The 26,644-nt window shown below is 35.6% G+C and overlaps 1 protein-coding gene across 5 annotated transcripts in view; it reads right to left on the bottom strand.

Moving 5' to 3' along the window:
• brat (tripartite motif-containing protein brain tumor) overlaps nucleotides 1–26,644 on the bottom strand; it is a 155,915-nt gene that overhangs the window by 65,826 nt on the left and 63,445 nt on the right. For 2 of the 5 annotated variants that reach the window (XM_076368280.1, XM_076368281.1), the window contains exon 2: nucleotides 20,473–20,565. The exons of the other annotated variants lie outside the window; for them this stretch is intronic. The gene's annotated coding sequence lies outside the window, so the exon portion shown is untranslated. The remainder of the gene's footprint in view (nucleotides 1–20,472; nucleotides 20,566–26,644) is intronic. 5 annotated transcript variants of the gene reach the window in all.

The raw sequence follows: 26,644 nt of genomic DNA, 5'->3' as shown, positions 1-26,644 counted from the left end.
TTCCGTTCGCTAAACGAAACGTCCGCGAACAATTTAAGTGCGTCGAATTCAAAGTCCGGCCGTAACCGCTAATCAAAATTTTATTTGATCCATTAATGGCTTCGTTAGGCTACAAAGAAAGAGAAAGCTCGATCGATCTCGGGCAAGCGGTCTGACTCATTGTGTTTTAGCCGGCCGTTCGTGTATAGTTGCCGTAAATGCAAAAAAATTCACAGTTTCGTTCTAACTAGCGCGTGTGTAGCGAGCTCTCCATCAAAATGCTGATTTATTTACAAATAATGCCAGAAAGTGCTATAAGGGACGAAGAAATATGCGTAGAAACGGCGTTAAAGAAGGCTAAAAGTGTTATGAGGAAACCATATGTTTCGGACTGACAGGAATGACATTTAGGACTCACGATACTCGCCCGTGAAAGAGTGATATATTTGTAGCGGCCCGAGCAGCCATTTTCTGTTTCTCCCACGGAAAAATATTAGCGGCCGCCTATTCCTTGTCATCGTAATTAACTGTTAAAGATCAACAGTTGTGAAAACACAGGAAAACAGTAGGCATTCGGATGTGTGACTGATAGATACGTCTAAAAATACCGTCACTTGTACGGGGAATTAGCCAACGTTTTGTTCTCCTGTCAACTAATCTGTTACAGATATCCGCAGCTTAGTAAAAACTCGCGCAACGACATTCCGTTTCGTTAATGTCCACTTTCGTTTGTAAATAGCGAGAGTATACGACAATTACCGAGCAAAATTATGGTCTCGACATAATTGACTGAAAGAAGAGTTAAAATCGAATTTCTTTCGTTCCGTATAAATGTAGAGGTATTACCGGTTTGTTTAGTGGAACAGGAAGTAATTACATTATAATTGCTATATTAATATTCTCCTCGTGTCTCAAATAAGAATCGCTGATTTGATATATTGTAAAAATTACTTTCGTTTGGTAACAATAATTTGTTTATACATTAGATACAGAAATTCGAAAATTTCTAGTTCCCTCTTTTTAGTTTAGATATTATAATTCACTATTAATATTGTATTGAGAATCGTGTTTAATAGATGTATAGAAAACATCAGTGTGCCAAATACAATAGAATACAAACTTTAACGAACATTCAATATATGTTCTTTACTGTGTCACTCATGCACGAGTGACAGTTTTGTTTTACGATGAATAAATGGCGCTTTCGGATTGTGCCGCTCATTTTTCAATGTATGCTTAATAAACTGAAAAAGATGAGAAACGAGTGATTTGAAGAGCGTTTATAATTTTTAAAAGCTTCTAATTCGTGAAATACGCGTGAACATTCTTCATCTGATTATAAATACATCATTTCTCTTGACACTAATGAATCCAGCAAGTGTATTCCGAAAGAGATATTGTAATCGTACAAATTTAACGAGCAATCATGTTTGAATGATTCATTATGATGCAACAGAAATGTCAATTCAAATTAGACTTGTAAGTTTATGTCGCCGGATATACGTTGATACTCCTCATTTTAATATTAAATAAATTTGTATTAGTAATTTCCGCTTTTCCAACGTACTTCTCCCGAAATTCCCTTGTGACCTCAGCCAAAAAAAGGTTTCTAAATATATTCTACCGCAAATCACGAGAAGATTTGCGGCCCCTAACTCTTCCAATGCTGAGTAATTAATTTTCTACGTTATGTTGTATCACAGAGAAAATATTAAAGCGATACATAAAAAGTTCAAAAACTCTGAAAATCAGAAATTCAAAAATTTAATTAATCATAAAGACCCAACTTAAACAAGAAAGATAAAACACTAATATTTACAACATAATATTCGATAACACTATAATTTTGCCAATTGTTTGCAAAAAAATACATCTAAATTGTTTCTATTCGACCGAACACGTCTAAATGAACCACGAAAATGTACAATTCCATTTCCATCGCCGAGCCGTATCCAAAACTGATTCCACGTTGCGTAGCCGAGTCGCGAAAAGTTTCAGGCGCGCATATGTATTCCGGCGCGGGAAACTGCAGCAGTGTGCACGCAGCTTTACGCAAACAATAGGAGCCACTCTATGATCGATGAATCCTTGCTCACGATCGAGCTGTATACTTTTGTACGCTAGACTGTCCACCCTCGAGCGTTTCACCACCCGCACCCAGTGTCCCATTCTATTGTGAAGCAGCGGGCTGCATGGCGCGTCACGCGTTTCCGGGCCGGTCCGACACGTTCGAACCATTCCCATGTTAAACACTGTCACTGATGGCACGCTATACGACGCGGTAATTTCACATCGGCCCTAAAATACCGCGTTAACCAGAACCTTTAACCCGTTAAGCGCGAAATTTAGTTTGAAAAATGTCTTATTGTGCGCGGAATAAAATCAAATAATGCAGTGCGTGCTCGTAAAATGCAGGCCGAATGCACTGTAAACATTACATGTCTGTCCAAAAAAATGTATAGTCTATCGTTGAAAAAGTTGGCACGATTTAGAGTTTTAAGATGACGCGTATACTCGTTAAACGCAGTTAATTAGTTAACTCCTTGCGTATATATCGTGTGGGATTCGAGAATATTTTTAACAAAATTTGATAAATACAAATGGCATTCAATTCTTTTGAGTACAAATTAAATATTATTTGATATTAATATTTCTTACAGAACGTTTACGTTAAAAAATAATGTAAATTTTGAGATACTTCGATATATACCACTGATATATAATAAATTATACGTAAAACTAGTTATATGCGATAGATGGAAAATGTTATACCAAATAATCATGTGAATGACGAACGAAATACTTGCGTTAGTATATGTTGAAGAACGATTTAGTTAAATGTAATTTCTGCAGACGTAAATGTCCCGCAGTACGATGTTTTTCGAATTTATTACTACGATTTCCATGTATAGAGTTTATAGAGATCTCCATTCATAAAGTTCGCTGCAATTATTCAGAGTGTGCAAAAGTTCGTTTCATGTGTTAACGCTCGATAAATTATTCACGAAACAGCCTTTACGTGAGTGCTTAATGGACTCAACGTTCAGTAAAATATCAGTTAACCATTGTCGCTTGCTATAATGGCAGGAATATTATCCGGCGAGAAATACGAAGAAGAAATCGTCATTGAATAGCGATTAGCCTTATTCTACAATATACGAGAAGATTAAGAAGTTTATCTTCAGCTGAAATTTTAAACCGCCACCGCCACTTTTTCATATTCGTTCGCTAATTTTATACCGGTGAAATTAATTGGTCGACGTAACACGCAAATCCCGTGAATTACTGTACAATGAAAACATTATTAAAACACGTTAAAAGCATTATTAAAGAGGAAAGTATCTAACATTATCGATTAGAAAGTAATTTTGAGACACCGTTAGCCTATGGGGAACAAGTATGTATCCCACACTAATTATTATTTCGATTTTTCATTTATTTCACCTTAATTAACCTGCCGATTGTATTTTTCGAGCTTAACGTTTTATATAAGCATCATTAAAAACGAGTGAAATCGATGTGATGAAAATTGAGAGATATCCGCGTGCGATGAGTGTCCTCGTTAATGATCTGTCACGATCCTTTTCACCCTTCAGATCCTTTATATTTTATGCAAATTTCATTATATTGCTTATCTGTTTTAACAATTGCATACTTCGCTTTTGCTGCTTTCGAAATCTCGTAAAAGCGAAATGAAATTTCGCAATAGTTTCGGTATTGTTCTTTTTAATCATTAGAAGCTATAAATACATGCAAATGTATCAATCTACTTGTTAGCTCAGGAATGAATGAAAGTATTACGATACTTTTGTTCTAGTTCAATCTTATCGTACCAATTTAGCATTCCAGTTTCATCTGACAATATTAAAATAATCTGAACCAACCTTGAATTACAGAAAAGCATGATTTGTTAGTGTTTTTAGAACTGCGTGCATTTTCCACGTACCACTTTATTTCTTAATACGCGTTTAATTCTTTAGTTTATTTACATTTCAATTCTCAACACGTTAATTGCGAAATTAAGAATTTTCCTTCTTGATAAAAAAGTATCAAGTCTATTGATATAATTTAAACTATATCGAAAATAAGAAAGTATTTTTAGTGTTAGAAATTATTAGATTTTTGTTAATGCTATTTTTTTATTCGTTGATCGACAACGTTCGGTAGTACAGACATTTGTTTCATGTCTCTAAAATCATTCCTTGAAAAGGGTTAAAGGTATATTCACCTTACCCGTGACCTTTGGTTTCTCCCCGGTCTATCCACATGTGAGCTGCTTTCTTACGTTTCACAAAGTGCAGACCGCAAATCTGTGTGTCTTTACCTTTGTATCACTGTCTCGTGTTACAGTTCAATGGAATCTATAGATTGCTCGGACTGCAACTTTATCTGTCTATACTTTACAAATAGCACGACTGAATACTGACTCATTCAAGGTAAACCCTACAATTTTAATGATATACAATGAAACTACGTGCTTTGTGGATTTGTATATATGAACATTATAATTAGACTGTGGTTCTTTATGCAAATTCAAATTCTTAAGAACATAATTAGACAAACGAGAGTTACAATACAATTTTTTAAACAAATACTACAAGTCTATTTGAAATATAATATAATAAACGAATAAGGAATTAATGATTGTTCAATAAACTTTCAATTTTATTTTGAATTTTTTAAATACTTCGATTACTTTAAAATGTTTTACGTTATGTTTTAAAACTGGTTCAAAGGTTTGTAACGGCACGATCCTGAAGTGGTCTTGTTAGAAGGTTAAAGCCCGATATAAAATTCGTTTTTACAGTAACAGAAGAATTCAGCAACCACAACTGCGAACGCTAAAGAGATTAACAGTAATATTTGTAATTTACTTTCAAGGCGAGTGCCTTCAGCGTAGAAATAAAGAGGCAAACATATGACGGACGATCGTGTGTCGACAAGCGTCATCTACAAGTTATGCATTATGTCGGTCTGAAAACAATTACAGTGGCGACAGCAGGTAAATAAAATGCAAGAGTAAGAGGGATAACGATGGATAGTTGCCTTGAGCCTCAAATCATCAAGAGAAAGATGTTTACCCTTTTAAACGCATCGATGTTGAAAAGGAGAAATTTTAATCTTGCTTGGGTCTCTTTTCACCGGGTCACGTTTTCATTCTTTTAACATCGTTTTGTTCGTTTAATCCTTTTTGATTTAACACTAAAATTACCGAGTGTTTAATATCATTGATATGTAATCCCTATAAAAATTGTAGCAATAGATCATTTTCAGTTCCTTCGGACATTTATTATAGTATTTAAAAGAAACTATTTATTTTCAAAATTATTTCGAATATTCAATGGTTTCGAGATATTAATCATTGCGAAATAAGAAAACCGAAACCAGTCATTTTGACTGATACGGTAATTCTAGTGTTAATCGTGTTCTGATTTGATTGAGGATACTTTGATTTCAAAATGATGTAAGAATATTGTTATTAGACTATGTGTTCTTATTTTTTGAAATAATATTTCAAATGGATAGATAAATTGAGAACAGCTGCAGGGTTAAATCAATCTGGACGAACGGAAGTTTACCCTGAACAGAGTTTCATGCTTGACACGATTCACAAGAGTAATTTCGCTGCTACAACGTGTCGCGAGACGGTCTTACGGTTACGGAAATACAAGAGGTTCGTGATACGCCACGGTAGCAGAAAGAGGAAGAGAAAAACGAAGAAAACGTGGGTCAGACGCTTCATTGGATATTATAAAATTTGTGAAATTTATAAATTCATTAATTTGTATTTTACAAACCCGTTAATATATATTTTACAAATCAACAGCTGAAATTGAATGGATTTTCATCTGAATCGACGAATTTCTGTTTGATCGTGCAAGATATTTGTTGTTCGTATCAACTTTACACAGTTTTGTATTTTACCGTGCAGTAAACTGAGAATTTATACTATAATATTAAAAAATTTCGATTTTGAGTTTGTAGTTTAATTTGTTAACTTTACGGACTAGTATCTTATTAAGCAAGGACCATTTTCTTCTAGTCAACCGTGTCCTACAATTTACATTTTACAGCAGCGTTGATTCGTGTCTTATTTTCACAAGATTATAATCAAATTACAGAGAACCTTCTACGGTTACAAGAATTCTATGCAACTCATAGCTGATCGGTAGATGCAATTCGAATTCGGAAACAATTTTGAGTGCAGTGTATTTGCGTCACGTGAGTCGGTCTCGGATATCTGTAACTGCAGGTCAACATGCGATTCGTTCGCGGCGGGAGTATTTACACGTGTTGTGCAAGCCGATCGGAATGCAGAAAGTGGCCAGCTCGGCGCGAGAACATTGCAGCAACCATCGGAGACGAAGAAATGATCGGCAATTTATCGAGAGGGCTCATATTAACCTCTTAACGAGCACCTTCGCGATATTACGTACAACGCATTCCGAACTATGTATCTTTCTTCCGGAATACAGAGCGTTAGGAAAGGATCTAAGACTCCAGGCGTTTACAGCACTTACCAAGAAGCATGAAAAATGCTTCACCGACGTGGATCGAAATTTTATCTACTCAAGTTCAGTCTGCTTTTATCTTTACTTTCGATATTATAAACGAGCTGTTCGTTGGTTTAGAACACTAATTTCAAGTTTTACTAGCGATATAAATAGAAATAATTTGCTATTAACACTAAAACTATCAGGAGACTGAAAATGATCCATTCCTGATTTCTTCCTTCGGCAATTATTAAATAGTCCTTAATAAATGCCCGTAAACCTAGCGTTAAAGAAATTGATTTACCAATCGTGAACTGAATCGTAAATCAATTAAAGTCTAAGTAGAAGCACCCTTGGAGTTTCCATAGAGGAGTTTCACAATGTCGATTTAACTGCTCGGCAGTTTTAGTGTTAACCACGATTTCACAGTGATCCTGAAATATTAATCCAAAATTTACTTAATACTTTTAGTGAATACTAAGTGTTAAGCACACAAACTTTAAATATTTACTAGAAAATTCAACAAACACTATACCTTACGCACACAGAATCCCTAATAAAAGTTTATTGTACTTGTTCTCATCCGTACGATGGTACGTAAAATTTCGGAAATTCAAGGCTTGGTCTGCATACAGCAACTTTCCCGGTGAAAGGCGGCGGCGAAGTGGTTAAACGACATTCAAAGGGAAATAAACGAAGAACGATGGCTCTCGAGCGGTCGGATCCGCGTCCACTCCTCCGCGAGTGAACGCGGTCCTCGAATAATGTTCGCAACGTCTTCCACTCGCGATATAGAGGCGGCCGAGTACAGTTAGAAGCAAGCGCGTTCACGGGACAAAAAGATCGACGGGAGTTGCTTCTAATCTGAAAGGCCTTTTAAACGCCTCGCCAGAGGTGATAAGAAGCTCTCGGCGCGGCCGCGCGCACGCAGCGTCGTAAGGTACAAACTGGTTTTCCGCGGCGGTAACGATAGAGGCCCACGTATCTGTAACTGTGACTCACTAAATATAGAATTTATACGTAGACAAGCCACGCACGCAGGATACGAGCGTCCCGCTTTGATGCTGAGCCACGGTGATTTACATATTCGGGGAATTATAAATATTAAATGACAGCGGACAGCGCGCGAGCGTGAAAACGAACAGCTGGGGACCTCGCGTGAGACGGCCGGGCGAATGGTCGAATTTAAGCGGCGAAGGCAACTGTTAAGGTCGCGTGCCGTGCCCGTAAATGTGAATCCTTTCATACGAGCGTGTACCTGAAAAGAGTTTCTTTTTGCCTTTTTCTCATGCCGGAACAATTAACCTCTTGCACTCGTATGCCATGCTGCAGATGACAATAGAAATTTGTTACACTTTATTTTTGGTACTTCAACATTAGAACTACTAGACGTGTCAAAATGACCTGTTCCCGATTTCTCGTTTTTGCACTTATTAAAAACATAACAGACGTTCCTCTGAGAAATGATTAAAGAAGTTTATGTAGCAATATGCAGACGGAATTGTAAATCAATTGAAGTCTCGATAGATGTACCCTTGAAGTTGCTAAAGAGGAATTTCAATAAGTCAATTTAACTGCTCGGTAGGTTTAGCGTTAAGAAGTAGCACACTTTGGAAGACTATGAATTGAATTCTATCATTGTAAATTACTTTGATTCGTTTCCATAGAAGTAAATACAAATTTACGCCCAACAACATTAAAAGTGCACAGGAGCAACGAGAATTTGAACAAGAATTTGAGAAATCAAAATAATTTTACAGAAATGTTCCCAAGTAATCTCGTCGTATTTTTTGAAATGAAATTAAAAAAAAATTCACTACTTCCAATTTAACTTCGTTGAACCATGCGTTGCGTGTTTTATTCCAGAACATTCCATCATCTTTTAGCTTATTTCTTTGCAATATTTGCTAGTGTCTTATAATTGTAAACGCCACAATGAAAATAAAAATTACAAGATCTTTTAACCGGCCTAATAGTTTAAAGAATTAAATTTCATTTTCGAACAGTTTGCTACCCTGCAGCGTCGCGCGTGATCGAAAACAGATGTGTCGCTCTATGATTAAACAGCGTGTGAAAAGGTTCGCGAGTTCAGTGTGTCGTGTTATTAACCTTTTAGCAACGTGCGGTGAACGAATGGTCGTTACTTGTTGAGCTGCATGGCGTCGCTAGTGAACGATGGCTCTTCAACCCCCTTGACGACCGGCTCCGTATCTCGCGCGGACTGCGACATGACCTAACCAAGACCTTGCTTTCGAGTCACAGTTCTTTTAGAGCTGTGCTAGTCGCTCGCTTATCCGACACCAGAGATAGGCCACCGTGGGGGTTTTAGTGTCTACCTCAGTTACCACTAGATTTACGGAATCAATTTGACGTACATTAAATTCTACAAACATTATTTGGTGTATATTTCACTCGATTTTCACTGGTGCAACTACATCAGTCTGTATTTAAATCTATAACTTTCAATATTTAAATATACGAACATCAACTCTTTTAGGAATAGAATAAACTGCACGATGAATGTCCGTAAACCTAGTGTTCACCAGTTAACTGTGGAATTTAATTTCAAAAATTTCGGATGATGCGCGCAAGGAAATCAAGCAATGAAATATATACTTGTCAAATCCAGTGCAAGTGTAGCTATAATATATTAAAACGAAAAACTGAAGCAAAACAAGAAGTATTACATGTATAACTGAAATAGTAACTAATTCATCGTCGAAAAGATTAGTACCATGTCAAGTTTTAAGATGACGTGTATACTCGTCAAACGCAGTTAACTGGTTAAGTCCGTGGGTGTCTTACAGGAAATTTCCCCTACGAGGAAGAAAGAAATTGCCTGCCTATCTGCACAGAAATTGCGCCATGTAACCACTCTCCTCTCCCCAGGTTGAATGGTAGCGCGCATACACGGTCGACCAAAAAATAATAGAATTAGGATTCATGATTGACTATTCAGTAGTTGCGTCTCACTTTGCTGCGAGCTGAGGAAGGTCAATTTACCGAAAGGTTAATGAAGAGCCTTGATACTATTTTTATGTGGCATACTGGAAGTTTGTAAAATGATTGGTTATATGAATGATCTGCGTTTTATTCAAGTCTTTGTAAGATTAGTTACCTTTCTTATTGATAGGAAACGTTTGAGTTGAATACTATCTATTGAGAATTGTTTGAAGAATAAACGTTTCTGCTACATAATTTGTTAAATGAAAATTTAATTGTAGAATAGTATAGAATTTGCAAAGCAAAAATAAATTGTTGGATTCTGTCGATATTTTGTAATCCCTATATAAATGATGTTTAGTATCAGAAAAATGTTCTAGTATCCGATAATTCCATTACAGGGACATTTTGTCCCCCTATTAACCCCTTGCGATCAAATAAACATCAAACTTCACTTATGATAATGAACGTCGCATCTGTCGCATGAAACATATCCATTCTTTCCTCATTTTCAGTATTACAATATTATTAACGATATTAAGTAATAATTAATTATTAATGTTACCAATATTGCTAACAATAATTAATAACAATTAATATTATCAGTAACGTAGTAATATTAGTATTCAATTAATCCAAGAACATTCCATGAAAGCTTTTCTTCTTGGGAATTTAGAAATAGAAATTATTACTATTATTCTGGCTGAAATTTAATAATTCAGATGGGAATACAACTGAGAAAAATTTCTATTATTAGAACATACACTAAGTTAGTAAGAAAAATTTCAACACTAGAACTATCGAGTAGTCAAATCGACTTCTTTTTATCCTTCGGACATAAGACTATTCATTGAGATTTTCGTTGCCTTGTGTTTTAGTTCCTACGCCAAATCAGATAACTTAGTAATTTCTCTAAGAAACACTTGTATCTTCTGAATGTTTGTAAAAAAAGAACTCCGGAATAGGTAATTTTAACCTGTCGGGTGGTTTCAGTGTTAAAGGATTACACCATAGAAAGTCAAGGGCAAGAACAGTCGCGAACATCGAGGAGCGAGCTCCATGGGAACAGGTTGCAGAATAGATCTCAGCGATGCTGTCTTAGACCTCTCCGGCTAACCACAGGATGGGTACAATTTATACCGGAGTGAGCTGCGCGCGCTGGCGTGCCGTCCGCCCGCGATTTATGTATCCATACCATCCGAAAAATTCCTTCGGCGGGCAATAAACCATCGGCTCGGCGCCGGTAACTCCGGGCGACGCGTTGCAGTCAATTAACATGAACTCGCGTTTCATAATCATTGAATAAACACGGAAACTTTATGAACTCGATAACCCACGATTTGATCGCGGTAATTTATACAAATACAAACGCAGGAGTCAGCGGGACAGTAGCATTGCGTTATCCGTATCATGGCGAAAATTCGGTTTTAACACCTGCTATAATATTGAGTTAGATTCACGATGAAAATTTTCAACTGAATTCGACAAATCTAAATGCTATTTATTTATTTTTTAAATGAATGAAACATTACTTGTCTATTGTCAGTCTTCAACATTTACAATAAACGTAGACATAACCATTGAATTCTTTCCTTTTGCTACTAAATTATTAACGATAATGCAGTCTTACTAAGCACAGGTACGAAAGAAATCATAGAACACGAGGTTAATGGACATACCAATGTACAAGACGATCTTTTTGAAAAACGAAACAATTCTGATCCTTAACATGCAAGTTCTTTCGGTATGTAAACTGTTCCTGAACTTTCAATTTAATATTAACCCCTTGTTTTATGACTTCGCAACTGCGCTCGATAGAACTTTTTCATGGATGTTTTACTAAGAAGAAAAAAATTCTGTTTCCCCTATATCTGCATTTACTCCAGTGATTAACAATTGATAATAAAAGAATAATATTCAGATTCAAGTTAACTGAATACAATGAATGAATTTGAGATTATAAAACAAGTAGGTAATCTTCTTCCACGTGATTATTCGGTTAAAAGTCTCGTATAACGAGGATAAAAAATGGAGCCTGATTCCTCCAATTAAACCCATATAAAAATCAGCGAAAAATGTCTATAACATTAAAAATTCGTAAACAAACATACATCTCGTTCAAAATAAATTTCATTTTTCTATAACATTAAACATCTATGAAAGATATGCATTGTATTTAAAGAAAAATGAAATTTTCTGTAACATAATACGCAGAGAGATACACATTTTACATAAGAAATATTTCATTTAGCTACCTGCAGGAAATTCTGCGTTTAATTATCGCGAACAGAAGAATAACCATAAACAGAGAATTTTCCCAATTCCACCTTTGAAACGTTAATGCATGATAACCGGAAATACGTAATAGCCTTAAAATTGCGCTACGATATTTGTTAAACAAATGAAATATGACTTGAAAATTGCGTTTCGTCTTATACACTAGCATATAGATACGGTACTTCTATACGCGTGTATCATGATTACAGTTCCATTATGTAATTAAACATTTCCTGGCAGTTTATACGGATGTTTATCAGCGCACGATGCGTCCGAGGTTATGTTAATGTTTATAACGAGCTTTTATTGTAATTAAATTTGCAATGAATGCGAACGCGGAATATGGATAAATCGATGGCCACCATAAAACACAGGAGGATGGAATCGTAAAATAGTAAAACCGGGTCTCGGTTCTCGGGATGTCGTTAAACTTGTAATTCGCGCGAGTAATGCACGATGATTACATTTCTAGAATTAATAGAATCAAATAAATTCTGCAAGTCAAGCTTGTGTCCGACTCTCTCGGGACTGATATTCGTAGAATCTTAATACTTTCAACGAATACTTTGTTGAAATTTCTCTGAAAATTCAAAACTGACTATTTTCGGATTACCGTTATGAAAAGAACGACCCTTGAAGATCTATGAAAACAAGTTACTGCGTTACAATTCAAATTATTCCATTATTCAACCAATCGAAAATTATTCTAGAATAATTATTGCCACAAGTAATTCTAACGATTGAAGAAAGAAAATAAGTTCTGTTTTCCCTAGATTATTACTCGAATATTCTTTCCCAGAGGAAGACGAAGGAACTAAATTATCAAGCAACCCCCGCAGATAAGGTAAACCATACTGTAGACAGATAAAGCAATAAACATTTTCTCTGTGCAAGTTCGTTATCAAAAACCCAATAATTAGACTGCGAACTCCGATGCAAATTTACATTTCATTGAGAGCCGCAAAGCAGAGGCAAAAGAGGATCTCATTTCTAGCGGAGATCACGTCGGTGGATTAAAAATAATCCAATGGGCAGGAAGAAATGAAATCCCACAAAAATTGTTGCCCCGTTATTTCTCGAATATCTTTATAGACGGTTTACAAGTTGAACCAACAGTGCAACGCTCGTTTCGAGAACCTTCATCCCGCCCGTCGGGTCCGGTTCGTCAGAAAATTTCGAATGTCGCGGGCACAGAAGCGGAACGGGGAATCCAAACGACACGCGAAGCTCGTTAGACGGCCAAGTAGAAAGAGCAAACCATTAGAGAAACTTGGCCTTCTTTACGGAAGACGGTTTAACCTCCTACGGGCAAGAGATCTAGCAGATCGGGTTTAAAAGTGTAGGTGCGCCGACTCCGCGTTCTCAAGGCTCGGGGAATGCAAAAGGCTGAAAAAGAAGATGACCGAGGGTTCGCAGGGCAACAGCCAAGCTGCTATGAGCCGGAGAAGAAGAAGAAGACGAAGAAGAAGAAGAAGAAGAAGAAGAAGAAGAAGAAGAAGAGGAGTCAAGAACAAGACCGAGAAGAAAGGGAAGAAAAAGAGGAGTACGAGGAAGACGAAGAAAAAGACTATAATCATTCTATAGCGATATACGGGGATCGACTGTGAACGACTGTCCACTGAAGATTTATGAATTTGTAATAAATGTACAGCCGATTCCGTTTTTACACGATTTTAATTCAACAGGCACTAGTTTTCTTTGTTCACGCGATTTGTTTGATTCAGCAGTTTCATTGGGATCGAGCCACGTCACCCGAATTTGGGTAACACCACTTGAATAGGTAACAACATGGATTTAAAAATTAATTTTTTTGGTGACGTGTCGAACGAACTGAGTTTTATTGGATGTATGAGATGTAAGAAAGATAACAGAGCAGTTGTAAAGAATCTTGGCTTTTTAGTTTCTGCTTCATCGAGGGAACTGTTTCGACTGCATAGGAGTTTTGACGAGTATTTGCTTGGCAGTCAAAGCGTTAATATGAGTTAGAAAGAGATTTTTCTTTCTATAGGATTTGGTTTGATTTAACGGAATCATATAGATTGTAATGTGAATTTCTGTATGGTTTGTTGCGATTCGCTGATTTCTTAGGGTTAATATTAATCTTTGTTTTTCTGCAGGTACAGTGTATCTCTTTTATAAGAATTTTCGCAGACACGTGTGGTGTCACATGAATTTCGAAATAGATTCAATGGAATTCGTGAAATTTTTTGCGAATGGAATTCAATTGGGATTTACGTTTGTTTGAAGGAAAAGTGCTTAGATTGGCGGTATTGAATCCATTAATATTTCTCGGCAACGTAAAATACGGCAGAAAATAAAATACGTTTTAAATGAATTTTTACTTTTTTCAGTTCGTGCAGCACAATTTGGAACATGAACGATATCGATCTGAAATCTCTAATATCTCTAATAAAAGTGGATTGTTCGATGGAAAATGGAAAAACCTGCGGAATAATATGTATTTTTGAATGTTTGAATAACGTGTGTAATTTTTGGAATGTGTGTTTGTTCTGTGCTTCATTTTCAAGAGATATATGTACAGAAGAAAGATTTTATAATAATTTTATAATAATTTAGATAATCAAATAACTTTCTCCTATCCATGTTCATTACAATATGTTCTATGTAATACGTTTAACCCTTCCAAGTGGAACGTTTCTTCGCTTCAAATATTCAGAGATTTAAATGAAAAATGAATCTTATTTTTTACAGCACACAGACACCTGGAACACGAATTAAAGAACCTATTTTATTTTAACAATTCACATACGGTCATCCAATAAATAACACAGCGTTTCTTTACTTTATTTTAAAGAATTAAAAGAAAAATTGAAAGAGAACAAAGAACAATCTATAGATAATAAAGGAGAACATATGTCCCATTAAAAAATGTTTCGTCTCAATTTCTAAAAGCAAAACGAGTATAGCAAGTCATATTATTTATGACTAAATATATAATTATATCACACAAAATTTGATGCTAAATACCGAATATTTTATTTCTCCTACATCGAATCGAGCGACGATCGTTGCCTCTCGGGTGCAAAGGGTTAAACCATAAATCAACGAATCATGTTCGCGGCCGAAAACGTATCGATTCGGTCGCGGCGATGTCAAAATTCGATATTCAAATGTGCGAAGTGGAATGCCATTTGTCGGATTATTGTTCGGTAGAACGTGTAAAGGTTCGGTCACTTTCACGGAGGAATTTCTTCCACCCCAATTCTTCCATAGAAGTTTCAGCATCGATGGCTCGCGTCCCACGCGCCACGGGCGCACCACCGTAAATAAGTTCCGGAGAAGCCTCCAATTAAGTGTCAAGCTATACTCATCGGAACGGACACTTAACATTACCGAAAATATCTTCCCTTGGTCATGCTTTCGTCGACGCGACCCCACGGTTCGAAAATTTCATTTCAATGGAACACATGAATTCGTATTATTAGCTCTCCGTTAGGGAGAACACAGCGGCGCACAAAAATACTCGAATTCGATGTATTTGCTATAGAAATGGATACCTCGGGCGTGTGTTATGCGATTTCAACGAAATAACATTCCGCGTGTACCTCACACATTATAAATACGGAAATTTTCAAGTATTTACTAATCGGCGAGCACAAAATTTCCATTATAAGCGGCTTGAGTACAGTCTTTAAAACAAATCAAGGTAATCGTTATAATAATTAAAATTCTGAATAATTTTTTAATTTTTTAAAGGTTTTTTCATCTTTTAAAAAATATTTTGATTATTTATATGTTCTCTTTCTGTTGATCTGTTAATTAGATAATAAAAAAAGTGGTTTGCAGTTTTGTTCCGTTATCTTTTTAAAGGACTATTTCGGTTTTAATCTTTTAATTTACAACTTCTGATGTGAGCAATGTAAACGGCTAAGATTATTAGTGACAACAATTTCTTCTTTCTATTACTTCCAATTTAACTGATACGTGATAAAGGACAGAGGAAGAAATTATTATTAGATAACTGGTTCCATTAGTTTATGAAACTAACTGAAACATAGAAATCTGCGAACTAATTAAGATTTACAGCAGTAATGCCTTTTAAGATAGGTTATAGGCAATAAGATTGATGCTCTTTTTGCAGCCCTAAATATAATTTTAAAAGAAGTCACGGTTAATATTAACATCCTCCGATATTGCGGAACTAATATTTTAATCTGATTCCATATAATTTCATACGGATTATTAATGCCTTCATGCATTACCACATTCACAGCAGCGCAAAATTGAACGAACCGAATGAATATAATGCAAGAATTAATGAAATGACAAAGAAAACTGTACCAAAATTCAACAACCATAACCTCTCAACATCTGGTAAAATGTTCAGATAATTTGTACTTTGCGACAGAGAATATTTTATAACTCAATATTATTACATATTCTAAAAGGTTGGTAAATACTTGATAATTAAATACTTTCGATAAATAAATTACTGAATTTTATGCAGGTATAAATCCTCTTGTATTATTCCATTAAAATGAGAATTGCCCACAAAACCAGTTTTGTAATAGTTCATAATTAACTACCTATAAACTAGTTCCACAACATAACCTCTCGCCTTATGATTTATTAATAACTTCCCGGTAAGAAAACAGAGTACACACCCAAAGTATATATTCACCATGAAAGTTCAATATTCCCAAGCCTGAGGTAATTTCAAATCTTCGCAATGCATCAAACTCAATATTAACTCTTACGTAAACAACCGATTCCACTGGTATTCATTTTTCAATTTTCTGCGCTACAATTTATTACATTTCCGTGGAAATTCGACTAAATCACATCGAATTTCTATTTCGTTTTCACGTCGATTTGCGTTTTGAAAGTAAACGATTTACTCGAAAAATACTGTGACATGGAAGTTAACGTAACATAGCAGTTAAAAGGAACAAAGAACAAAAATTTCACAAAATTTCCATCGCACAGCTGTGGCCTGAACAAATCTATAAAATCCACGACAATAATGAAAATCGTGTTTTCTTCGTTCAAATGAGAAAATTTCTCTGCTGCAGCAACAAAGTTCTCCTATGATATCGAGTAAGACTCGTTATGAAAATATTTAAGCGAATTCAACAAATCTAAATGTTATTCGTTTATTTTTCATATAAATAAACTATCGCTTGTCTATTATCAACCTTTGACCTTTAGAGTAAGCGTAGACGCAGAATAACCGTCAAAGAAGTCATAAGACAAGGGGTTAACGCTAGAACACCGAGGATTTAGTATAATTAATATATATTCCTTATAAAAATTGGAACAATAGATTTTTCTCGGTTTCTCCGTGTATTCATTACAATATTCAACTATTAACCAGTTAACTACATTTGACAAGTATACACGTCATCTTAACACTAAAGCTACAAGATGGGTCAATATGACCAATGCCTGACGTCTTCTTTTTGCAATTATCAAAACAACAACAAATGTTTCTCTGAGAAATCATTACAGAAACAGATTCAGCACCACGCAAACTGAAATGTAAGTCTTCTTTTTAAACATGTAATTCTTCTTTTTTCTTGCTTCGGTTCTCCATTAAAATATACCTCCGGTGCATTCGTTCTGCGTTCGATGAGTGCACACTTCATTTTTTGATTTCACTGCGCGCAAAACGAGAGATTCTTCGAACTAAATCCCGCAGTTAACAAGTTTCTATATCAATAATTGCGAAGTCATGAAAGAATTCACCAGACAAGGGGTTAATATCTCAAATAAACGAGTCCCATTTATAGCAGAGGCGAAGGCTATGAAATATTATCCGCGTTAATAAACACGGTTCTGCATAATTCAAGCGGCCGAGGCGAGTCTATTCGCTTGCCGAACAATTATAGGACACGACACCGCGGGGCAACCGGCTCGCCGGCCGGAACAATACGAAACAATACGAAAGTTCCAACGGGTCGATTAATTTCCGCGATAACGGCGGAGCAGCGACGTCGCCTCATCGGCGACGCCGGCCGGCGTTAATTGCGAGATTAATCGATCCGGCCGCCTCGCGTCGACCGGTCTTGTGTGCGTACAGAGGCGGCCGCGAGGAGTAAATGGCGTGTCGCGCAAGGCCGTAAAATCTTCACCAGGTGCACTGACCTGCCTTTCGGTGATTAAGAGGAATAAGGGCTGTACGCTCGACAAAACCAACAAAAATTACAATCGACGTGATACCATAACAAATTTTCATTTACTTTCAACATGCATTCCCTAGGTGTCTTTTTGTATAGTATGAGCTACGACTGAGTGACTTGAAAAAGACAAATGAGAAATTAACGTTTTCAAACGTTATTATCTGGTTTTATTTTATTTCGAAATACAGTTGAGTTCATACATGTATTTTTGTGATTTTTAAATTTCAGATAACTGTAATTACTACTGTCGTATCGGTAATGCTCATATGCAATGCTACAATTTCTAGATCTGAAGCTGGATTTTCACATGCAAAGCAAACCGAAAATTTAAAGCGTACATTAATCAATCTACGAAGTCAACAACTAACGTGTCTAATAAGTTTCTTAATGAAACATAAACCATTCCAAAAATTGCTTCCTTTTAATTGTAACAATATGAAAGTCATCAAGTATGCAAAGAAGGAACGATAAAAAAATTATTGAGTTCATCTAATACAATTTAACGTTTTATAGTTGAGGACTTTCTAATCTTGCGAAGACACTTTCCATTAAAACCGAATTGTGCATCTCCCTTTATTTGAATGATCAAATTATTAATTCGCAGCTCTCGACTTTAGATGCCACAGCTTGAAGTCCTACTCACAGTGACATACGACAGCGAAGAGTTAATATACGCCGCAAATGACTATCGACCGATGAAAACTCGTTTGGCGGAAGAATTTCAGAAATGCCGGCCCTTCCGCGTCGCGTCGTCGCTGAAATTCCCGTTCGTCTGCGGTTTTCCGTGTCTGCGATTCCACGTGAAACCGAAAAACGCGGCGATAGTCTGCATCGGTTTTAACACTAAACGTACCGGCACTTTATATACATATATTTCTACCGCAAACGGTCAAATAACTGGTTCTAAAATAAAGGTAAACAAATGAAACGATACACTTTTCATAGTAAAAACGGAAACAACAGGAAAGACAGAAACTGAGGAACTGATAAATCGAACAATATAAGACTTGATATAAAGTTGAGTGGGCAAAAGAAAATGCATCATTTTTAATCAAATTGTAAAAGCCCAATTGCGGAAGAAGTCATAGTACAACGGGTTAACACTACAACTATCGAGCATGTCATATAATTAATATGTACTTCTCATGAATATGATAAGAGCACATTTGCATTAATTTCTGATAATCATTACATTAGGTTAACTATTAGTTAACAGTTTCAAGCATTTAACATATTTATAATATCAGCGATTGCAAAATAACAACATTAAAACCAGTCACTCTCACTGGTAAGGTAGTTCTAGTGTTAACCAATTAGCTGCGTATGACGAGTATATACATCACCTTAAAACTCGAAACGATACCGCTGATTTCAACGATGAATTAGTTAATTTTTTCAGATAAACAACAACTCTTTTTCGTTTCGCTTTAGTGTTTCATCAGAATATATTACAGATTCATCTGCCCCACGTTTGACAAGTATCCACTTAATTTTTTCACGTTATTGCGCGCAAAACGAGAGATTTTTCAAACTGAATTCCACAGTTAACTGGTTAAGACGCGCTGCCCGCGGCGAGAAATGCAGGCGAGGTGCGCGCCGTGCGTCGAATAATTAATGGCGGCGCTTAAACAAGGGGCGAGGTGCGTCGCGCGGAAACCGCGGCCGCGGAAACGCCACCGCGATATGCCACGCACGTACCCCTGACGTAATAAAACGTCCATGCGGCGCGGCTATCACTTTTTCCACAGGGAAATATGCGGCTAAGGCAAAAGTCTGTTTCGCGTACCCGATGAAGCGGAACACAATGCGTCATTGTGCGACGATGCAAATAAGAACGAACGGTTCGTCGGCCTGCAGGGTGTGTTTCCGCGACGCGCTCAACGCCACTGAAAACTGCCATGAAATATTTTTCCGTCGGAGCATTCGGCTGATGGTGAAACCTGTGGCGTTGCCTTTGATCATGATTGGTGGACTGCAATGTTGGCCATTATTCGAATGAAGCTTTGTTTCAATAACAATAACGAACAAGTTGTTAACCCCTTATCGTGTATATTATACATCGTGCCAGGCTCGTGACGAAGATTTTAATCCGAATTTAACGGAGATATTACTCGATTTTTTCACTCAATTTCAGTAGGTTTACGGATATTTATTGTACAATTTATTCTATCGTTCTTAGAAAAGTTGATGTTCCTTTTGTTGGATATTGGAGATTAGAGGTTTGAGAATATACAATTAAGATAGTACATATTTGTGTAATTGTATCAACCGAAATTGATATACACGTTTACTGAATATTGTTTATAAAATTTAATATGCGTCAGTTTGACGCGTTATGTAAATCTAGCGTTAAACTGAATTCGGCAAATCCAGATGTCATTTACATTTTCCTCAATATGAATTAAATGTTGCTTTTGTATTTTTATGTGCTTTTTCTACTTCTTCTCAGTATTGCCTTTTCTATTAGTATAATATTTTGTCGTGAAACGGTAAGATATCATTATTGTCTGTCTTTCATTATTCTCCACAAAGTTATACAAACGTTGAGACGGTAAAGTGAACGTGCAGTAAGAAATTCACGTTCAGCTCGGTGTGTTTTCAATATATGAATATATATCGAAAAGAAACCTATACTTTACCCTCAATTCGCAACCCGTGAAAACCTTGCAATGGTCTGTCGTAGACTTATCGTGTTTCGAAGTGGCACCTCTCGAGAATAGCACAGGACTCACCTAGAAATAAAAGAAGAATAATCGACATTAGCATTACGTGTGATCGTAGTAATCAAAATAATCATATAATCTATGAATTATTCAGTTTCCTTTGTTCCAAAAATTCGACATTCTCAAATTGTATGTTTTCATTGGAAGTAAGAAATTAAAGAATTCGGATCATGTAGCATTATTTTCCTATAATCCCAATTATTGTCAAAAGTGTTAATTAGAAATAAGACAACATTTAAAAAAGTGAGTTTTTTTTATGGTTCTACTCAAGAGATTTAAACGATATCATATAGATGATAAATTCATCATTTTCAAACACAATTTTTAAATGGAACGAATAAAACGGGAAAATGAAATAGAAACGAAGTAATTTAATAGCAATATTATGGTAGCATTTGTACAACAGGATTAAATCTTGCGTGTCACAGGATACGTTGTAATACGCCTCGCTGGTCTACTATCACTGCGAAAGAAAACCAACGAGGGTCAATGGCCAATTAAATAGAAATTATATAACATCCAGTCTTGGGCGATTTATTCTAGCATAAATCGGTCATACACATCAGCCTTTATTTTTATGAATCATTCCGGGAAAGATGACCGGTAATATAAAAAGAACATTCTTTTCATAGTCGACGGGAAATAGAGCACAATCATTTGTCACCGGATTGTTAACACGAAGGTACGAACGAAATGTAGCAATTCGAAATTTCGAAACAACATTTTGTTGTTTACATATCATGTTCAGACATATTACTTGAAATTATTTACATTATTACATAATTAGTAAATTATTCGAAATTCAAGTATGTATTATTTATACTTTACTCGTTCACAGAAAACAAATCTTTTGTAACCGCAACTGATGAAAATGAATGAGAATGCTTTAATTACATTTTGTCGGCCACATCAATTTTATTAATTTTAATTTCAAAATTGTCCGAAGGTAATAAATGCTGTTTCGAAATTGTCAGTGGCAATAGGAAATAAAGAAATCAAATTTAAGTACTCCCCTTAATTGATTTTGTTCAGAGCTTGTAACAACGCTTTCTCAGATTATTTTTACTACAACGGAAGTTATCGTTATAAGGTAAAATGTTGGAAAAATAAACTTTCTATACAGATGAGACGTGCTCAAACTTTTGAAACCGTGAACGAGGAACTTTATTATATCAGGCTGAGCTATTTATAACTTCCACTTGCAATTGAGAGAATATAGTTTCCAAAGAAAATAATAAGTAAGCAAGCAATAAATTATTAACAATTACTCTGCTTAATGTTCGCTGAGCTTGAAGTAACAAATTTGATTGCTGTAGAATATGAAACAGCATCATCTAGCCAGTTCATGAAGTAAAATTACGTTCAGAAGTTATCAGCGAAGATTGTACTCACGAGCAACAAAGCATTGTAGCGCGAAACGCGTAAAAATACCGGGGAGCAAATAAAACGAGTTGCAGGGACAAACTTTCACGCTGAGCATCTAATTTCTAACGGAAAACTTCCCGCAAGATTCCCGCTCGACTGACCTTCGTATCAGAAGTGCTCGTTCTTAATTCAACGAGAAAATTGTATACAGTTTAGAAGCATCTCAAGATCCGATGTCTATACAATTCATTTCATTTCCTTTATGTAAAATATAGGATTACAGTCGTCATAAATATATGACGTTACTAGGAATAAATTTAGGAATAAATTAGTAATAAGTTAAAATATAATATTAGAAATAAGTAATATTTTCAAAGCTTTTATCCCTTTGATTGAGTAGATTCTAAATCAATTAGAAATTAAATACGCCAATTAATACGTATGTTTATTTTATTCTATTCGTTTCATATTTTTATCAATAATTTACCAAATTGAACTGTCACTTCCATCAAACGACAGAACATCTGGAACCACGAGACAACACTTTAAAAATTATTTTATCATTATTTCCTTAAAGTAAATATTCCTTCAGAAGAACGATTTCCACATTGAACTTTCTTGCTGACCTACAAAAATTATCTAGAAAAAACCGCCGGGTCAAGACGGCAGCAGCACAAAATTTATTCGGGCGAATATAAAACGCCGCTGGATCGTCAATCACGTTTCGTGCATAAATTAATCAACCGATTGACGTGTGCGCGCCGGTTCGGCCAGATATCGCGGAATTAAACATATAAATAATGAAAAAGCTCGGTCTCTGAAACTGAGCCAAGGACGCGGAGTGTAAAACATGCAGGTGCTCGAGCCAACGCAGCGCGAAAGGGTGGTAAAAAAAAATTCGGCAAAGAAGGCGAGCGTAATAAACTGTAACGAGCCATAAAATCGTCGAACCGACGAGCGCCGGTGAAAGAGCGCGGCGAAAAACTCCGCGGAAAAAAGAATCCGGGAAACGCCGGACTAATGTTCGCGTGAATTGCGACATATAAGTTTTTTGCACGGTCTTAACCAACACTTCAACCCCGTATCAAGGCGTGCCTTAACTGCCGATTAATCCGGGATATCGTAATCAAGCGGCCGTCGGTGTACGTGTATCACTAAGTAATCAACTGTTCCATCTCAAGTTTAATCGTCTCCGAACGAACCGGGAATTATTCCTTCGTCTCCTATAAAATCGTTCTCCAGCGTGCTCCGACACCTTCATCGAGTTTCATGCCGGCGAAATCTATTGAATTTATACGACGATATCGTTGTCTTGTTAAAAAAGGCGGGCATTGTTCGCTGGCACTTTTGAAAGAGCTCGTCGATGGATACAATAGCGGAAAAAAGTTTTCAAAGAGGAGTAGTATCAAAGCATTATAATTTTAACAATGAATGAATGAATTTTCGATAAATATGTAACGATAGATAAAATAATGCGAAAGAATAATGTGCGATAATAATGTAATTCGTATTAGAACGATGCAACAAGTGAAGAAATAGATAGATTAATGAAATATTTTTATGTTTACTGTATTTATATTTAGAGAAATCAAATGGATATTCTATAATTGTATTTCTTGTAATATTCGGACTAGAAATAAGAGTGATTGGATATTTCTATAATTGTATTTCGTGTATTTATATTTACAGATATTGACATTAATATTTTATAGGATATAGTCCCTATATCCTATTTAGGATATATCAATTTTCTAATAATCAATTTGAGGAGTGTACTATATTTCCTGTACAGCTTTAGGAAATGTTTCTTTGTTTCTGTTTTATTTCTTTAATGATACTGGGACAGAAAATAACTCAACTAAAACGCTCGAAAAGTTCTTAATGGATTTGAAATCCGACAGTTACACAATTTCCTCAATCCGTTATTATCGTCGAAAGTAAAAGTATCACTCTTTAAATGTGTGTTGAGAATATTCTCCTGTCGGTAAATGGATATTTCCAAACACACTTCCTCTGTTGGTTGCATTAAATGACTATTTGCGCTGTTCATATTGTCAATGCCGATTATTCCATTGATTTTCCAATTAACTTTCCAATCATTATTACGTAAAAGATTTGGAATGTACGTTCGTATCCCCTGAGCGTTGTATGAAATCGATTATTGAAGTATCACGCGAATCAGTCGTATTAATGACAAAGTGTTCATATCGTGTGGAATGTGGAAATATTACAGATTTAATGAATCTTATTAACACAACAGAAAATATATAACGTGAAAATTACTATTAGACAGCAATTACTAAAATTCACGTGCTGCATGTCTTATTTAAGCAGAATATTTGAATTATGTTCATCGTAATTGAGAGATAGAAAAAATTAATTAATAGAAACTTATATGGTTTCAATATATGCATCTGACAAAAAAATTCTTCGGAAGATACTTTCAATAGAGTTTTAAAATATCCGTTATCTTTCATATGTTAATTGATTAAATCATATTCATTTCCTTTTTGAGAAAAAATATTTACTTTATACCTTTCGTGAATGTTCATTTCATATACACGAAGACTCGATTGTCGATTTCGTCGTGCAGACTCGATATTCGATTTCATTCTCTATTTCAGTAATATAATAATGGTAAATCAGAGTAAAAAGGGAATCAGAGTAAAATTCTAAAGATTAAAATAAAGGATTAACTTTACGAAAGTTATACGAAATATACTCGAAAACAACAAAACTATCCATATAAACAACAAAAGATTTTACCAGAAATAAATTCGAAATATATGTATAGGCACATATGCCAAAGCGAAGAAATCATTGATACGAACAGCAAAAGAATTTACCAAAAGCAGTCTCGAAATACTATTTCACTTCATTAAAATTATTCATTTGATTGCCATCATTAGTATTCATGGTACACTACAAACCGATATAAATCATATTCCACGCAGCGCGAACATGTTAGACAGTAAGTTAGCCGGTGCACAGTAAATGAAGCCAGCCATGTTTACGATCCCTGAAAGCCACTGAAGCCATGGCTGATTCGTTTCCTCCGGAAAACACAGATTGCCTCGAAGAAACGCAATTAACGATTGAAAAAGGTGACGTTTTTCTCGAACGGATTCGCTCCGCGTTTCACGGGCAGAAAGGAGAACACCGTCGGCGGAAAGAAAGAAAGGAAGGTCGAGTCGAATCTTTTTCAGCACGAGCTTGAAAAATCCATTTAATTCTGAGGAATAATGGGGGGGAAAACGGGATGACGGTTCGAGAAAGCTCGCGCGGATATGAAATTTAATCCTTTTTAAAAACGAATCGAGCAGTCGCCCGCTCCGGGGCAGAACGCGCCCGTTAACGAGAAGAAAGAGACCTGCGAAAGGAAATTCGAATCGCCTCGCTACATTTCAAGAATTCGAAGGAATCGCGGGAAACACTGTCGAGAAACGGATTCAAGTGATTCACTATAAATTAACTCTTAACGGACCAATGCCGCATTATACGCGCGGTATCGCAGCTTCACTTGTTAGGTCGGGCGCTGCGTATATTGCAGCGAAATATCATTTTATTATTTCCGTCGTTGTTATTATATTCTCATTTGAATTGTTGAATCTGATTCAGAATTATAGTGACCTAACTTTTATCTTTGAGTTCTTAAGAAAAGCTTTCGCGAAATGTTCTTAGGTTAATTATTTCATTCAGCGTGGAAATTAGTTTCAAAAATCTCTTATAGTGCGCACAATGAACTCAAACAATTACGTGTATACTTGTGAAACGCAGTTGACTGGTTAAATACTAATATTACGATTGTTAATATTAATAATAGTGATTGATATTATTGGTAACATTGTGCTATCAGTTATTTATAATAATTAATGCTATGTAGTAATGGTAATAATATTGTATAATAACAGTTATTAATATCAATAACTAATAATATTATAATATTAATTTTATTTATTTATTTTAACAATATTTGACAGAAGCTTTTTTCTCGAAAAATTAAAAATAATAGTTAAATCGTTATTATTGGTAGCCACTTATTTAACATGTTAAGTGCTATGTCAATCCCTAACAGTTATTTTATGTTTATTTGTTATAACTACTATTCGATGCACAGTGATACAAAAACATAAAATACTTTAGAACTGTTATCGGTTAGCTGTTAAGAGACGGCTGGCTGCTTCAGAAGAAACGAAAACGCGTAGAAATGTATAAGCTAAATCTGGATTAACCTTTGGAAAGACCTCTCTAATATTATGGCCGTTCCGTGGCCTTTTGTTAGCCAATATTTGCCACGTAAATTTGATATGAGCGTACAATTAGGTGGGCGGGGTAGGTACGTCGTTATTTTTAACGATAATTGAGAAAAGCTATATTATCATTTGAATATAAACGTGTTTTATTTTAATATTGATAATTCTCTGTGATAATTGGACTGTTTCTTAATTGTGCTAATACAATTGAAACCTTCTTTTGTTAGCTACGAACGTATAAAAACGTGCTATACAGTTATAATTACAATAATCTATTAATTAAGCAGTTGCATTAAATACAGAAGTAAAATAGGAAAGCAAATTAGGGGCTCGAAAAAATTAATCAACTATATTCTGTGTCGAAAAACATGGAGGTTGAAATCTCCGATTAATATCCTCTAAAAGTACGAAACATAAAAAACGACGCTCATGTATTCATAAATAAAATTTCATCTTGATACATTTTCTCT

The sequence above is a fragment of the Nomia melanderi genome, chromosome 6 (genome assembly GCF_051020985.1).
Source record: "Nomia melanderi isolate GNS246 chromosome 6, iyNomMela1, whole genome shotgun sequence".
In the NCBI taxonomy this organism is placed as follows: domain Eukaryota; kingdom Metazoa; phylum Arthropoda; class Insecta; order Hymenoptera; family Halictidae; genus Nomia; species Nomia melanderi.
The sequence above is the reverse complement of the archived record's forward strand: the minus strand, read 5'-3'. Positions and strand labels throughout refer to the sequence as shown.